The sequence below is a fragment of the Salvelinus namaycush genome, chromosome 26 (assembly GCF_016432855.1).
Source record: "Salvelinus namaycush isolate Seneca chromosome 26, SaNama_1.0, whole genome shotgun sequence".
NCBI lineage: Eukaryota > Metazoa > Chordata > Actinopteri > Salmoniformes > Salmonidae > Salvelinus > Salvelinus namaycush.
The window spans coordinates 43549200-43566888 of NC_052332.1; the positions used below are offsets into that span (position 1 = coordinate 43549200).

At 43.8% G+C, this 17689-nt stretch overlaps 1 protein-coding gene across 1 annotated transcript in view; it reads right to left on the reverse strand.

Moving 5' to 3' along the window:
• Positions 1–16260, reverse strand: part of aldocb (aldolase C, fructose-bisphosphate, b) — a 41249-nt gene extending 24989 nt beyond the window's left edge. Inside the window, exon 1 of the mRNA XM_038965161.1 lies at positions 16162–16260. The gene's annotated coding sequence lies outside the window, so the exon portion shown is untranslated. The remainder of the gene's footprint in view (positions 1–16161) is intronic.
• Between the last annotated feature and the right edge of the window lie 1429 nt (positions 16261–17689).

Below are 17689 nucleotides of genomic sequence, written 5' to 3' on the forward strand. Positions count from 1 at the left end.
CCAAGCATTTCACTGGTAGTCTACACCTGTTGGTTACCAAGCATTTCACTGGTAGTCTACACCTGTTGGTTACCAAGCATTTCACTGCTAGTCTACACCTGTTGTTTACCAAGCATTTCACTGGTAGTCTACACCTGTTGTTTACCAAGCATTTCACTGGTAGTCTACACCTGTTGTTTACTAAGCATTTCACTGCTAGTCTACACCTGTTGTTTACCAAGCATTTCACTGGTAGTCTACACCTGTTGTTTACCAAGCATTTCACTGCTAGTCTACACCTGTTGTTTACCAAGCATTTCACTGGTAGTCTACACCTGTTGTTTACCAAGCATTTCACTGGTAGTCTACACCTGTTGGTTACCAAGCATTTCACTGGTAGTCTACACCTGTTGGTTACCAAGCATTTCACTGCTAGTCTACACCTGTTGGTTACCAAGCATTTCACTGGTAGTCTACACCTGTTGTTTACCAAGCATTTCACTGCTAGTCTACACCTGTTGTTTACCAAGCATTTCACTGGTAGTCTACACCTGTTGTTTACCAAGCATTTCACTGGTAGTCTACACCTGTTGTTTACCAAGCATTTCACTGGTAGTCTACACCTGTTGTTTACCAAGCATTTCACTGCTAGTCTACACCTGTTGTTTACCAAGCATTTCACTGGTAGTCTACACCTGTTGTTTACCAAGCATTTCACTGCTAGTCTACACCTGTTGTTTACCAAGCATTTCACTGGTAGTCTACACCTGTTGGTTACCAAGCATTTCACTGGTAGTCTACACCTGTTGGTTACCAAGCATTTCACTGCTAGTCTACACCTGTTGTTTACCAAGCATTTCACTGGTAGTCTACACCTGTTGTTTACCAAGCATTTCACTGGTAGTCTACACCTGTTGTTTACTAAGCATTTCACTGCTAGTCTACACCTGTTGTTTACCAAGCATTTCACTGGTAGTCTACACCTGTTGTTTACCAAGCATTTCACTGCTAGTCTACACCTGTTGTTTACCAAGCATTTCACTGGTAGTCTACACCTGTTGTTTACCAAGCATTTCACTGGTAGTCTACACCTGTTGGTTACCAAGCATTTCACTGCTAGTCTACACCTGTTGGTTACCAAGCATTTCACTGGTAGTCTACACCTGTTGTTTACCAAGCATTTCACTGGTAGTCTACACCTGTTGTTTACCAAGCATTTCACTGCTAGTCTACACCTGTTGTTTACCAAGCATTTCACTGGTAGTCTACACCTGTTGTTTACCAAGCATTTCACTGCTAGTCTACACCTGTTGTTTACCAAGCATTTCACTGTTAGTCTACACCTGTTGTTTACCAAGCATTTCACTGGTAGTCTACACCTGTTGTTTACCAAGCATTTCACTGCTAGTCTACACCTGTTGTTTACCAAGCATTTCACTGGTAGTCTACACCTGTTGTTTACCAAGCATTTCACTGGTAGTCTACACCTGTTGTTTACCAAGCATTTCACTGGTAGTCTACACCTGTTGTTTACCAAGCATTTCACTGGTAGTCTACACCTGTTGTTTACCAAGCATTTCACTGGTAGTCTACACCTGTTGGTTACCAAGCATTTCACTGGTAGTCTACACCTGTTGTTTACCAAGCATTTCACTGCTAGTCTACACCTGTTGTTTACCAAGCATTTCACTGTTAGTCTACACCTGTTGTTTACCAAACATTTCACTGCTAGTCTACACCTGTTGTTTACCAAGCATTTCACTGGTAGTCTACACCTGTTGTTTACCAAGCATTTCACTGCTAGTCTACACCTGTTTACCAAGCATTTCACTGCTAGTCTACACCTGTTTACCAAGCATGTGTAGTGGAAGAATGAGAGAAGGGGATATTCTGACGACTGGTGACTTGTAGGCACAGAGGCCCAGCGGGAAGACTCAATCACCATTTTTAACCTTTATTTTATCTTTATTTTTTATTTAATCTTTATTTAACGAGGCAAGTCAGTTAAGAACACATTCTTATTTTCAATGACGGCCTAGGAACGAGGCAGAACGACAGATTTTTACCCTGTCAGCTCGAGGATTCGATCTCACAAACCTTTCGGTTACTAGTCCAACGCTCTAACCACTAGGCTACCTGCCGCCCCAATTCATGACATTGTTCGGATGGCTGATCTACGGGGTCAAAACAACTTATCTGTGGTAATCTCCAGGAAGCGACGTTCCCACGGAACCCTGGGAGCACGTACACTGTTGGAGGTGACAGATGAAAATGTGAAATTGACTAAATGAATGTTACTGTGTGAATTAAATTGTCACGGTTGGATTGTTTCAAGAGTTCGTGAAGAGCTGTGAATTTTGATGTGTTTTATTGCACTATTGGATGTATTGTTATTTAGTTCGTTGGACAGCGGACAGTTGACAGAGGAGCGACACAGGGGAGACCTCCTATCATCTGAATCCAGTGGATTAGATTAGAATCTGTTTCCTGTCTTTTGTTTTTACTAGCAAATTGCAAAGAAAATGTTAATTCAGGTTGGGGGTGAATTTATGCTTGAATTTGGTTAAAAGGACAGTGAATTTGTTACTACTTTAAGATACCGAGCTCCTGTGTGTATCACTTCTGTAAGAGACGATTGTGAACTGAAGACCACGTTAAATCAGACTATAGCTGAGAGTCTCGTGTTCATTCTTTTGTCATTAATAAATGATATTAGTTGAACTGATTAAATGCATTCCCTCCTTTTACAGAGTCATTATTTTATTGACGCTTATAATTTAGTAGGTCTCCTGGTAGTTGCTTGGTTACCAACTTCTCTGATCTGCTTGTCTCAATACAGTAATGCATTAATGCTAGAACACTGGCTAACAGGATTAGCGGTTTGTATCTAGTCTCTTACGGTGCAAGATAGACACATGTCTAGTCATACTGAGAGGTGATACCTGGACTAGATTCTCTAGAGACGTACACGGTTGCATTTATTCACATAATAAAGGAAGTCAGATTGATAAATGTACTGTTTTATAATATCCAACATCATTTCTACATAACGGTTGAGTCATTTCCACAACTACACATGTGATAAATACAATTTTATTTGATTTGAAGAGGGATGGAAAGAGAGGGAGAGAGTGATGAACCTGGTGAAGAGTCCCCTAAGCAAGCTGATCCTGGGGCTCTGATCACAAACACAAACAGACCCCACAGAGCCCCAGGACAGCAACACAATTAGACCCAACCAAATCATGAGAAAACAAAAAGATAATTACTTGACACATTGGAAAGAATTAACCAAAAAACTGAGCAAACTAGAATTCAAAACTAGAGTGCTATTTGGCCCTAAACAGAGAGTACATAGTGGCAGAATCCATGACCACTGTGACTGACCCAAACTTAAGGAAAGCTTTGACTATGTACAGACTCAGTGAGCATAGCCTTGCTATTGAGAAAGGCAGCCTGAGGTGGAAACTGAGCTGCTCTTCCTAACCTCTTGCCCAATGTATGACCATATTAGAGACACATATTTCAATCAGATTACACAGATCCACAAAGAATTTTAAAACAAACCCGATTTTGATAAACTCCCATATCTATTGGGTGAAATACCACAGTGTACCATCAGAGCAGCAAGATCTGTGACCTGTTGCCACAAGAAAAGGGCAACCAGTGAAGAACAAACACCATTGTAAATACAACCCATATTTATGTTTATTTATTTCCCCTTTTGTACTTTAAAACCTCTTGGCAATAGGGGGGCGCCATTTCGACTTTGTAAAAATTCGTTCCCAAATTAAACTGCCTCGTACTCAATTCTTGCTCGTACAATATGCATATTATTATTACTATTGGATAGAAAACACTCTCTAGTTTCTAAAACCGTTTGAATTATTTCTCTGAGTGAAACAGAACTCATTCTGCAGCACACTTCCTGTCAAGGAGTGAGATTTCTGAAATCGAGGTCTCTGTTCTGGGGTCAGTTTATAAATTCCCATGTAAGCTATGGGGCTACATGCACTGCATACGCCTTCCTCTAGATGTCAGTAAGCGGTGAGAATTTGAATGGAGTGGATTGCACCATATAAGACCGTGGAACGGAAGGTCCCACCTTTTCAACGGGGCGCCTGGCGCAGCAGGGACATCACAATGGCGTCCTGAAAAGCTTTCGTTTTAGCAGTTCTATATCTCCGGCTCTGATTTAATTTGATTTTTGTCTTAAAAACTTCATAAGGTAGTTAATTTAAACCGACTTATAGCAGTTTATAGCGATTTTCTGGAATTTCTTTGTGACGCGCTATCAGGAGTTGGACACCTTTCCGGCACATAGCTAGCGTTAGCTGCTATTTCTACAGGAGAAGAGGACATCTTTCAACCAAAAGACGATTGTTCTGGAGAAAGGACACCTTGCCCAAGATTCTGATGGAAGCTCGTCAAATAGTAAGAAGTCTTTATGCTGTTAATTCGTATTTATGTTGAGAAACGTTAAACAATAATTCCGCCATGAATTTCGGTGCGGTCTCGCTTTAGCGCACGCTGTATGTAGCAGTAACGTTAATTTTAAAAATCTAACACAGCGATTGCATTAAGAACTAATTTATCTTTCATTTGCTGTCCAATCTGTATTTTTTAGTCAAGTTTATGATTACTTATCGATTAGAATAGGTGCCTTTCCAAAGATTTCTCCTGACATTTTCTTTGCAGCTTGGCTACTTTTCTCATTGTATAACCACGATTTGTGCCGCTAAATATGCACATTTTCGAACAAACTCTATATGCATTGTGTAATATGATGTTATAGGACTGTCATCTGAAGAATTCTGAGCAGGTCAGTGAAAAAATGTATATCTTTTGCTGGGTTATACGTTATCGCTATTTTTGGCTTGAATCAATGCTGTTGTGTGGTTTGCTATTGTGGTAAGCTAATATAATGCTATATTGTGTTTTCGCTGTAAAACACTTAAAAAATCTGAAATATTGGCTGGATTCACAAGATCTGTGTCTTTCATTTGCTGTACGCTGTGTATTTTTCAGAAATGTTTTATGATGAGTATTTAGGTAATTCACGTTGCTCTCTGTAGTTATTTTAGTCGCTTTGGTGAGAGTTGTGATGGTGGCTGCAATGGTAAACTATGATTTATACCTGAAATATGCACATTTTTCTAACAAAACATATGCTACACAATAAATATGTTATCAGACTGTCATCTGATGAAGTTGTTTCTTGGTTAGTGGCTATTTATATCTTTATTTGGTCGAATTTGTGATAGCTACTGATGGAGTAAAAAAATGGTGGAGTAAAAAAAGTGGTGTCTTTTGCTAACGTGGTTAGCTAATAGATTTACATATTGTGTCTTCCCTGTAAAACATTTTAAAAATCAGAAATGATGGCTGGATTCACAAGATGTGTATCTTTCATCTGGTGTCTTGGACTTGTGATTTAATGATATTTAGATGCTAGTATTTACTTGTGACGCTATGCTAGGCTATGCTAGTCAGCTTTTTTACTGATGGGGGTGCTCCCGGATCCGGGTTTGGGAGGAATTAGAGGTTAACTATTTGCACATTGTTACAACACTGTATATATGCATAATATGACATTTGAAATGTCTTTATTCTTTGTGAACTTCTGTGAGTGTACTGTTAATTTGTATTGTTTATTTCACTTTTGTTTATTATCTACTTCACTTTTTATTTGTATTTATCCTTTATTTAACTAGGCAAGTCAGTTAAGAACATTGCTTTGGCAATGTTAACATATGTTTCCCATGCCAATAAAGCCCCTTCAATTGAAATTGAATTGAGAGAGGGGGGGAGAAAGAGAGAGGGGGGAGAGAGAGAGAGAGAGAGAGAGAGAGGGTGGGGGGGGAGAGGGAAAAGAGAAATAGAGATGGTGAAAGGAGAGGTATTACCTAATTGTCCTTGTCTGAACTCTGCTGTCAGTCCTCATTAGATCTGAGGACACGCTCACTATGACACACACACACACACACACACACACACACACACACACACACACACACACACACACACACACACACACACACACACACACACACACACACACACACACACACACACACATACACTCTCTCTGCTGCTCCATGTATTTTCCTCCCTCTATCTCTCTTTCCACACCACTCGTTTTTCTGCCCATTCACCATTCTATCTGTCCTTCATTGGTTATTTTAGTCAGTGGCTCTCTCTCTTTCAGTCCTGCTCTCTCCATACACAACAGAACCGGTGCAAACCTGCCCTCGAACTGGTCCAAATCTGCCATCAAACCGTTCCAAACCTGCCCTCGAACTGGTCCAAATCTGCCATCAAACCGTTCCAAACCTTCACTCTAACCGGTTAAAACGGAAAGTATCATACCCCTTGCCTTATTTTACAATTTGTTCAGAACTATGACTGTGGAGGTCTTGGAATTTTGGATAACGGTTATTTTTCAGTCAAATGACTACGGTCACGTTATAATCGTTCAAATAGCAAAAACACTGTCAGTCACACTAACCGTCTCCTCTACCGACAGTCACAGTGTGTCCTTTTAAAAACACTGTCAGTAACACTGACCGTCTCCTCTACCGCCCGTCACAGTGTGTCCTTTTAAAAACACTGTCAGTCACACTGACCGTCTCCTCTACCGACCATCAGTGTCCTTTTAAAAACACTGTCAGTAACACTGACCGTCTCCTCTACCGACAGTCACAGTGTGTCCTTTTAAAAACACTGTCAGTCACACTGACCGTCTCCTCTACCGACCATCACAGTGTGTCCTTTTAAAAACACTGTCAGTAACACTGACCGTCTCCTCTACCGACAGTCACAGTGTGTCCTTTTAAAAACACTGTCAGTCACACTGACCGTCTCCTCTACCGACAGTCACAGTGTGTCCTTTTAAAAACACTGTCAGTCACACTGACCGTCTCCTCTACCGACAGTCACAGTGTGTCCTTTTAAAAACACTGTCAGTCACACTGACCGTCTCCTCTACCGACAGTCACAGTGTGTCCTTTTAAAAACACTGTCAGTCACACTGACCGTCTCCTCTACCGACCATCACAGTGTGTCCTTTTAAAAACACTGTCAGTCACACTGACCGTCTCCTCTACCGACCGTCACAGTGTGTCCTTTTATTGTTAAGCCATTTGGTGAATGTACTTCACGATACTGGATGGCTACAACACCTCGCTGAAACAAGGAGCGACAACGTTTCATCACGTTGTGAAGAGTCCATGTTACCACAGAAACGGACTCAGTGATATCAAGAACTATGTTTTCATTTTTGAATGGCGGTTGCTAAGGAATATTTTAATATGAGTTCCATGTCCTACAAGACAGATTGGTTGAGAGACGAGCGACACGTAGGCATGACAAATCACAGCACAGATTGATGGGTACACTTCCTGCTTGAGTAGAAGTAAAAAAATATGGGTGCCTTCAGAAAGTATTCAGACCCCTTGACTTTATCAGTTACAGCTTTATTCTAAAATTGATTAAATAGATTTCAACCCCTCATCAATCTACACACAATAACAAAGCAAAAACAGATTTTTTGAAATTTCTGCAAATGTATTAAAAATTAAAAACTGAAATATCACATTTACATAAGTATTCAGACCCTTTACTCAGTACTTTGTTGAAGCACCTTTGGCAGCGATTACATCGTCTAGTCTTCTTGGGTATGACGCTACAAGCTTGGCACACCTGTATTTGGGGAGTTGTTCCCATTCTTCTCTGCAGATCTTCTCAAGCTCTGTCAGGTTGGATGGGGAGCGTTGATGCACACCTATTTTCAGGTCTCCAGAGATGTTCGATCAGGTTCAAGTCCAGGCTCTGGCTGGGCCACTCAATGACATTCAGAGACTTGTCCCGAAGCCACTCCTGCGTTGTCTTGGCTGTGTGCTTAGAGTCATTGGCCTGTTGGAAGGTGAACCTTCGCCCCAGTCTGACATCCTGAGCGCTCTGGAGCAGGTTTTCATCAAGGATCTCTCTGTACTTTGATCCGTTCATCTTTGCCTCGATCCTGACTAGTCTCCCAGTCCCTGCTGCTGAAAAACATTTCCACAGCATGATGCTGCCACCACCATGCTTCACCGTAGGGATGGTGCCAGGTTTCATCCAGACGTGACGCTTGGCATTTAGGCCAAAAGGTTCAATCTTGGTTTCATCAGACCAGAGAATCTTGTTTCTCATGGTCTGAGAGTCCTTTAGGTGCCTTTTGCTCTCCTCTCCCTCACTCCGTTTTCTCTCTCTCTCTTCTGAAAATCACATTTCTTTCCCGTAAAATAACAACTCAATTGTATGTTGTAAGTTCACAACAAGGCATGAACAACATCAGGACACCACTTTTGAGGTCTTGAAAGAATTTTTTTTTTTTTTTTTTGTGGTTAGCCTTTAATTCACGTGTGCACCAGCAAGAGTTGTCACGCCCTGACCATAGTGAGAGCCCTCTGGGTTCTCTATGGTGTAATAGGTCAGAGCGTGACTAGGGGGGGTTCTAGTTATTGTGTTTCTATGTTGGTATGTGAGTATGGTTCCCAATTGGAGGCAGCTGAAAATCATTGCCTCTAATTGGGGATCATACTTAGTTTGTCCCTTTTCCCACCTGCTATGTGAGATATTGTTTTGTATGAGTGCCTGTGTGCGCTACGTATTTCACGATCGTTATATCTTTGTTGTTTTGAAGTTTCACTGTAATAAATATGTGAAACTCGACTCACGCTGCGCCTTGGTCCGATTATTTATATAACGATCGTGACAGTTGTTTGGTTAGCCGTTTCTGTAGCGCTCATGTGATGGAGTTATGGAGCAAAATAAATCACCACTGGATTAATAACCATGATTCTGCCAAGTAAGCTACTTTGTACTTTTAATTGAGAAGGTTTTTGGGAAAGCCTTCCCATCTACCTTAAGACGGCTATCATTAGCATCTTTAGCAGCTAAAGCCTTCCCATCTACCTGAAGACGGTTACCATTAGCATCTTTAGCATCTAAAGCCTTCCCATCTACCTGAAGACGGTTACCATTAGCATCTTTAGCAGCTAAAGCCTTCCCATCTACCTGAAGACGGTTACCATTAGCATCTTTAGCATCTAAAGCCTTCCCATCTACCTGAAGACGGTTACCATTAGCATCTTTAGCAGCTAAAGCCTTCCCATCTACCTTAAGACGGCTATCATTAGCATCTTTAGCAGCTAAAGCCTTCCCATCTACCTGAAGACGGTTACCATTAGCATCTTTAGCAGCTAAAGCCTTCCCATCTACCTGAAGACGGCTATCATTAGCATCTTTAGCAGCTAAAGCCTTCCCATCTACCTGAAGACGGTTACCATTAGCATCTTTAGCAGCTAAAGCCTTCCCATCTACCTTAAGACGGCTATCATTAGCATCTTTAGCAGCTAAAGCCTTCCCATCTACCTGAAGACGGTTACCATTAGCATCTTTAGCATCTAAAGCCTTCCCATCTACCTGAAGACGGTTACCATTAGCATCTTTAGCAGCTAAAGCCTTCCCATCTACCTGAAGACGGTTATCATTAGCATCTTTAGCAGCTAAAGCCTTCCCATCTACCTGAAGACGGTTACCATTAGCATCTTTAGCAGCTAAAGCCTTCCCATCTACCTGAAGACGGTTACCATTAGCATCTTTAGCAGCTAAAGCCTTCCCATCTACCTGAAGACGGTTATCATTAGCAGCTAAAGCCTTCCCATCTACCTGAAGACGGTTACCATTAGCATCTTTAGCAGCTAAAGCCTTCCCATCTACCTGAAGACGGTTACCATTAGCATCTTTAGCAGCTAAAGCCTTCCCATCTACCTGAAGACGGTTATCATTAGCAGCTAAAGCCTTCCCATCTACCTGAAGACGGTTATCATTAGCATCTTTAGCAGCTAAAGCGGTAGAAATGTGCACACCGCAGACACACAGACAGACACAGACAGACAGACAGACAGACAGACAGACAGACAGACAGACAGACAGACAGACAGACAGACAGACAGACAGACAGACAGGGGCATTACCATTCCGTTGCCTCTTCAGAAAGTTGCAAGGAATACGAATCACTGATGCAATCTGTTCATGACTGAGGTAGTTTCTAATAAGAGGATGGATGGCATTATGCTGTGTTTAGAGGATGGATGGCATTATGCTGTGTTTAGAGGATGGATGGCATTATGCTGTGTTTAGAGGATGGATGGCATTATGCTGTGTTTAGAGGATGGATGGCATTATGCTGTGTTTAGAGGATGGATGGATGGCATTATGCTGTGTTTAGAGGATGGATGGATGGCATTATGCTGTGTTTAGAGGATGGATGGCATTATGCTGTGTTTAGAGGATGGATGGCATTATGCTGTGTTTAGAGGATGGATGGCATTATGCTGTGTTTAGAGGATGGATGGCATTATGCTGTGTTTAGAGGATGGATGGATGGCATTATGCTGTGTTTAGAGGATGGATGGCATTATGCTGTGTTTAGAGGATGGATGGCATTATGCTGTGTTTAGAGGATGGATGGCATTATGCTGTGTTTAGAGGATGGATGGCATTATGCTGTGTTTAGAGGATGGATGGCATTATGCTGTGTTTAGAGGATGGATGGCATTATGCTGTGTTTAGAGGATGGATGGCATTATGCTGTGTTTAGAGGATGGATGGCATTATGCTGTGTTTAGAGGATGGATGGCATTATGCTGTGTTTAGAGGATGGATGGCATTATGCTGTATTTAGAGGATGGATGGCATTATGCTGTGTTTAGAGGATGGATGGCATTATGCTGTGTTTAGAGGATGGATGGCATTATGCTGTGTTTAGAGGATGGATGGCATTATGCTGTGTTTAAAGGATGGATGGCATTATGCTGCTGTGTTTAGAGGATGGATGGCATTATGCTGTGTTTAGAGGATGGATGGCATTATGCTGTGTTTAGAGGATGGATGGCATTATGCTGTGTTTAGAGGATGGATGGATGGCATTATGCTGTGTTTAGAGGATGGATGGATGGCATTATGCTGTGTTTAGAGGATGGATGGCATTATGCTGTATTTAGAGGATGGATGGCATTATGCTGTGTTTAGAGGATGGATGGCATTATGCTGTGTTTAGAGGATGGATGGCATTATGCTGTGTTTAGAGGATGGATGGCATTATGCTGTGTTTAGAGGATGGATGGCATTATGCTGCTGTGTTTAGAGGATGGATGGCATTATGCTGTGTTTAGAGGATGGATGGCATTATGCTGCTGTGTTTAGAGGATGGATGGCATTATGCTGTGTTTAGAGGATGGATGGCATTATGCTGTGTTTAGAGGATGGATGGCATTATGCTGTGTTTAGAGGATGGATGGCATTATGCTGTGTTTAGAGGATGGATGGCATTATGCTGTGTTTAGAGGATGGATGGCATTATGCTGTGTTTAGAGGATGGATGGCATTATGCTGTGTTTAGAGGATGGATGGCATTATGCTGTGTTTAGAGGATGGATGGCATTATGCTGTGTTTAGAGGATGGATGGCATTATGCTGTGTTTAGAGGATGGATGGCATTATGCTGTGTTTAGAGGATGGATGGCATTATGCTGTGTTTAGAGGATGGATGGCATTATGCTGTGTTTAGAGGATGGATGGCATTATGCTGTGTTTAAAGGATGGATGGCATTATGCTGTGTTTAAACGATGGATGGCATTATGCTGTGTTTAGAGGATGGATGGCATTATGCTGTGTTTAGAGGATGGATGGCATTATGCTGTGTTTAGAGGATGGATGGCATTATGCTGTGTTTAGAGGATGGATGGCATTATGCTGTGTTCAGAGGATGGATGGCATTATGCTGTGTAGAGGCCAAACTCAATTACATTGTTTCCAATATGACAGAGATGGAACATTCCGCAGAGGCCTCATCTCGACAGTCTACAGCGGCCTCCCGTTGGGGGCGGGGGGGGGGACATAGAGAGAGGAGGAGGGGTACTCTATAATGACTAATGTGTTTGACACAGTTGGACAACACAGTCCTCTCAGGACGGAGGAGCCAGAGACATTTGGATCAGGGATGGGCAAATTCAGTCCTCGGGGGCCTGATAGTGTCACACATTTGCCCATCCCTGTAGCTAACACACCTGTTGACAGTGACGCTGGGCTTTTAGAGGTTGTGTGTGTGGTGCAGCAAGCAGCCGAGTTTCTCCTTCAGCTCTAACAACCTGTCGTCTCCTTCAGCTCTAACAACCTGTCGTCTCCTTCAGCTCTAACAACCTGTCGTCTCCTTCAGCTCTAACAACCTGTCGTCTCCTTCAGCTCTAACAACCTGTCGTCTCCTTCAGCTCTAACAACCTGTCGTCTCCTTCAGCTCTAACCACCTGTCGTCTCCTTCAGCTCTAACAACCTGTCGTCTCCTTCAGCTCTAACAACCTTTCGTCTCCTTCAGCTCTAACAACCTTTCGTCTCCTTCAGCAGCACCAATACACGTTAATAGGATCACCCAGGCCTGCTGCACGTGCATGACCATAAAGCCCAACTCACCTCCTGTAAACCGTTAGTTAGGCAAGCAGACCGACAGACAGCAGGACAGACAGACAAGCAGGCAGACAGACAGGGTCTCTAGTTATGTCTGGTAAAGAGTATAACCTTAGTATAGTCTGAGTATAGTCTGAGTATCGTATGAGTAGTCTGCTTATAGCCCGGGTATAGTCTGCCTATAGTCTGAGTATAGCCCGAGTATAGCATGAGTATAGTCTGCTTATAGCCCGAGTATAGTCTGCTTATAGCCCGAGTATAGTCTGCCCATAGTCTGAGTATAGCCCGAGTATAACATGAGTATAGTATGAGTATAGTCTGCTTATAGCCCGAGTATAGTCTGCTTATAGCCCGAGTATAGTCTGAGTATAGCCTGAGTATAGTCTGCCTAGATTCTGCGTATATTCTGTGTATAGTCTGATAATAGTCTGCGTATAGTCTGATAATAGCATGAGTATAGTCTGCCTATAGTCTGAGTATAGTCTGATAATAGTCTGAGTATAGTCTGAGTATAGTCTGATAATAGTCTGATAATAGTCTGAGTATAGTCTGATAATAGTCTGAGTATAGTCCGATAATAGTCTGAGTATAGTCTGACAATAGTCTGAGTATAGTCTGAGTATAGTCTGATAATAGTCTGCGTATAGCCTGAGTATAGCCTGAGTATAGTCTGCCTATAGTCTGCCTATAGTCTGCTTATAGTCTGAGTATAGTCTGAGTATAGTCTGATAATAGTCTGCGTATAGCCTGAGTATAGTCTGCCTATAGTCTGCTTATAGTCTGAGTATAGTCTGAGTATAGTCTGATAATAGTCTGCGTATAACCTGAGTATAGCCTGAGTATAGTCTGCCTATAGTCTGCCTATAGTCTGCTTATAGTCTGATAATAGTCTGCTTATAGTCTGATAATAGCCTGAGTATAGTCTGAGTATAGTCTGCCTATAGTCTGCTTATAGTCTGATAATAGCCTGAGTATAGTCTGAGTATAGTCTGCCTATAGTCTGCTTATAGTCTGATAATAGCCTGAGTATAGTCTGAGTATAGTCTGCCTATAGTCTGCTTATAGTCTGATAATAGCCTGAGTATAGCCTGAGTATAGTCTGCCTATAGTCTGCCTATAGTCTGCTTATAGTCTGATAATAGCCTGAGTATAGTCTGAGTATAGTCTGCCTATAGTCTGCTTATAGTCTGATAATAGCCTGAGTATAGTCTGAGTATAGTCTGCCTATAGCCTGAGTATAGCCTGAGTATAGTCTGCCTATAGTCTGCCTATAGTCTGCTTATAGTCTGATAATAGCCTGAGTATAGTCTGCCTATAGTCTGCCTATAGTCTGCTTATAGTCTGATAATAGCCTGAGTATAGTCTGCCTATAGTCTGCCTATAGTCTGCCTATAGTCTGCTTATAGTCTGATAATAGCCTGAGTATAGTCTGCCTATAGTCTGCCTAGTCTGCCTATAGTCTGCTTATAGTCTGATAATAGCCTGAGTATAGTCTGCCTATAGTCTGCCTATAGTCTGAGTATAGTCTGAGTATAGTCTGCCTATAGTCTGCCTATAGTCTGCTTATAGTCTGAGTATAGCCTGAGTATAGCCTGAGTATAGTCTGCCTATAGTCTGCGTATAGCCTGAGTATAGCCTGAGTATAGTCTGCCTAGTCTGCCTATAGTCTGCTTATAGTCTGATAATAGCCTGAGTATAGCCTGAGTATATATTACAGCAATGACCACCAGAAATGACTAGTCATGCAGGATAACCTCGCTGCACACAGTAGACATTCCCAGTGACAACGCCCCAATCACCATGACATCACCATGACTCAAGCTAACCTGCTTGAGAGGGTAGTGAGGAGAGGAGGAGAGGGTAGTGAGGGGGAGGAGAGGAGGAGAGGGTAGTGAGGAGAGGAGGGAGGAGAGGGGGGAGGAGAGGAGGAGAAGGGGGAGGAGAGGGTAGTGAGGGGGAGGAGAGGAGGAGAGGGTAGTGAGGAGAGGAGGAGAGGGGGGAGGAGAGGGTAGTGAGGGGGAGGAGAGGGTAGTGAGGAGAGGAGGAGGAGAAGGGGGAGGAGAGGAGGAGAGGGGGGAGGAGAGGAGGAGAGGGTAGTGAGGAGAGGAGGGAGGAGAGGGGGGAGGAGAGGAGGGAGGAGAGGGGGGAGGAGAAGGGGGAGGAGAGGAGGAGAAGGGGGAGGAGAGGGTAGTGAGGGGGAGGAGAGGAGGAGAGGGTAGTGAGGAGAGGAGGGAGGAGAGGGGGGAGGAGAGGAGGAGAAGGGGGAGGAGAGGGTAGTGAGGGGGAGGAGAGGAGGAGAGGGTAGTGAGGAGAGGAGGAGAGGGGGGAGGAGAGGGTAGTGAGGGGGAGGAGAGGGTAGTGAGGAGAGGAGGAGGAGAAGGGGGAGGAGAGGAGGAGAGGGGGGAGGAGAGGAGGAGAGGGTAGTGAGGAGAGGAGGGAGGAGAGGGGGGAGGAGAGGAGGGAGGAGAGGGGGGAGGAGAAGGGGGAGGAGAGGAGGAGAAGGGGGAGGAGAGGGTAGTGAGGGGGAGGAGAGGAGGAGAGGGTAGTGAGGAGAGGAGGGAGGAGAGGGGGGAGGAGAGGAGGAGAAGGGGGAGGAGAGGGTAGTGAGGGGGAGGAGAGGAGGAGAGGGTAGTGAGGAGAGGAGGAGAGGGGGGAGGAGAGGGTAGTGAGGGGGAGGAGAGGGTAGTGAGGAGAGGAGGAGGAGAAGGGGGAGGAGAGGAGGAGAGGGGGGAGGAGAGGGTAGTGAGGAGAGGAGGAGAGGGGAGTGAGGAGAGGAGGAGGGGGGGTGGAGGAGAGGGGGGAGGAGAGGAGGAGAGGGTAGTGAGGAGAGGAGGAGAAGAGGAGGAGAGGGTAGTGAGGAGAGGGTAGTGAGGAGAGGAGGAGAGGGTAGTGAGGGGGGAGGAGAGGGTAGTGAGGAGAGAGATGCGTAGTGCTCTGGAGCAGACACCCCCCCACACTCCCCGACATTAAGGACTGTCCTCTGCCTATTTACCACATCAACTACTTGTTACCGTAGTTTTCAGTAAATATCGACAATAAGACGGTGCTATGAAAAGAGTTTGCCCTTGTCAGTGTTCAGGTGTCGTTAAACCCGTTACTAGTCCGTAATAAGCGTCTCTGTCCTAGCTAACCGCTCTCTCCTCGTCTGTCTGCAACAGGCGGCCACAACTTCATCTTTAGCTAGCTAGACTACCGCTGCCCTAGCTTCGTCCCGCAACGTCGTTATTTAGATTCATTTAAACAGAAAATACTAATTAACTCATAGAAATGTCTACGTCGTGAGACAAAGTAACTGGGTCTCCTAGTTCAGATCCAGAGGGTTAAACTGCTGCAACTAACGTTATCTCTCTATATCTGTCTGTCTTCTCTCTCTCTCTCTCTGTCTGTCTGTCTGTCTGGCAGCTCCATCACCTCCCACTGCGAAGGCAATAACAACCTAACAGCTACACAAAGCTACTGTATAATTCATAGTTTCTCTCGTTACAAAAATATATATCAACATATATGTCCACAAATACCGACAAGACATTTGGCTAGCTAAGTTAAGTCACGTCCATAAGCTTTATTTGACAGAACTGTTCAGCTGACTGGCCAAATTAACACGTTTCTCATCTAAATGACAGTACAGCAAAATGTCATGTTACTGGAATATCACAAAGAGGAGTGTGTCTTACCTGATAATATTGTAGTTATCTAGTTAAATACGTTATGGGCAGGTGTTGTCTTCCGTGTAGAGGAGAGTAGACGGTGGACTGCTGCTGCTTGGAGGTCTGTTCGTTCAGTGCCGCAGCGCAACGTGACCCTGTTACAAAACTCTCCGCACCGGGGAGGGGCCCGGCGTCATCACCCCAGACACCGAATATTCATGAGGACGCCGAGACAGACGGAGAGGCCCTGACGTCGATGATCACAGCTTGCGCACCGGGGGCCATGTGTCTGTCATATCGGAGTCGGGGATGTGTCTCTGTTGTATATGATGCAGGTGATAATGGGAATTGTTATGGAAGTCTTGATTTAATCAGCGGGGCTCTTGATGGGCCATTTTGTGAGACTGTCTGACAGACGGCTAGGTTGTGACAGACAGACATACACACACACCTCCCTCCCTCGAGAAAGAGAAGTACTCTCCTCTCTCTCTACCCTCTCCTCCCAGCAACACCACCCTCCTCTCTCTCTCTCCACCCTCTCCTTTTCTCTTTCCCCTCTCTCCGTCTTTATCCTCTCTTTCAGAAAAGGGCTCTAGCTTGATGAAGTGGAAACGTTTAAATGAAGAGAACTGCATCTACAAACCAAGCACATCCTCCCTTCCTCAGACACACACACACACACACACACACACACACACACACACACACACACACACACACACACACACACACACTCCTTTCTCTCAGAGCAGAACTTTGACCTTTTTGCGATGACGTATGTATTGTTTTGTATTGCTAGATATTACTGCACTGTCGGAGCTAGAAACACAAGCATTTCACTGCACCTGTGAAAACATCTGCAAATCTGTGTATGAGACCAAAACAAGTTGATTTGATTTGACACAGGAAAACACCCCAAGTTGTAAACAGTTTAATCGTTGAGCTGATGGTAGTTAGGAAAATACAGAGCAAAGCATTGGTGCAACAGCAACCTCATCACAGATCGGGGGGGTAGAAGACCTAACACGACTGAGAAGAAGAAGAAACACATCTGACAGCAACAATCACATCTCGGTCCAATAAATACTTCAAATACTTCAAATACTTCGAGCTGATTTAGTTTGCCCCGGTACAATGGAATCAATAGAATAGTCCCAAAGGTGCACATTCAAAATCCGGTGCTGCTCAAATACTTTGAGTATTTGAAAATATGTTGTTTAGATCAAATTGGTCCATTTTAGCCCCACCTTTCTCTCTCACAGCCAATCTGACAAGCTGAACCAGAGCCGTAGCTGCCTGATTGGGCTTTCCTCCTTGTGACTCAGTTCTAATAAGAATAAGGAAGGGATCAGGTGTGAGGCATTGGGGGTAAAAAATAAGAGCAGTCCTTTATAAAAACCCTCCAGTCTATACAGTATTAGCATAGTAGTACACCTGCTATAGACAGGCTAGGGTTGTCATAGAGATGATATAACAGGTGTTATAGCAACCTGAATCCCAGGTAGGGTTGTCATAGAGATGATATAACAGGTGTTATAACAGGCTGAATCCCAGG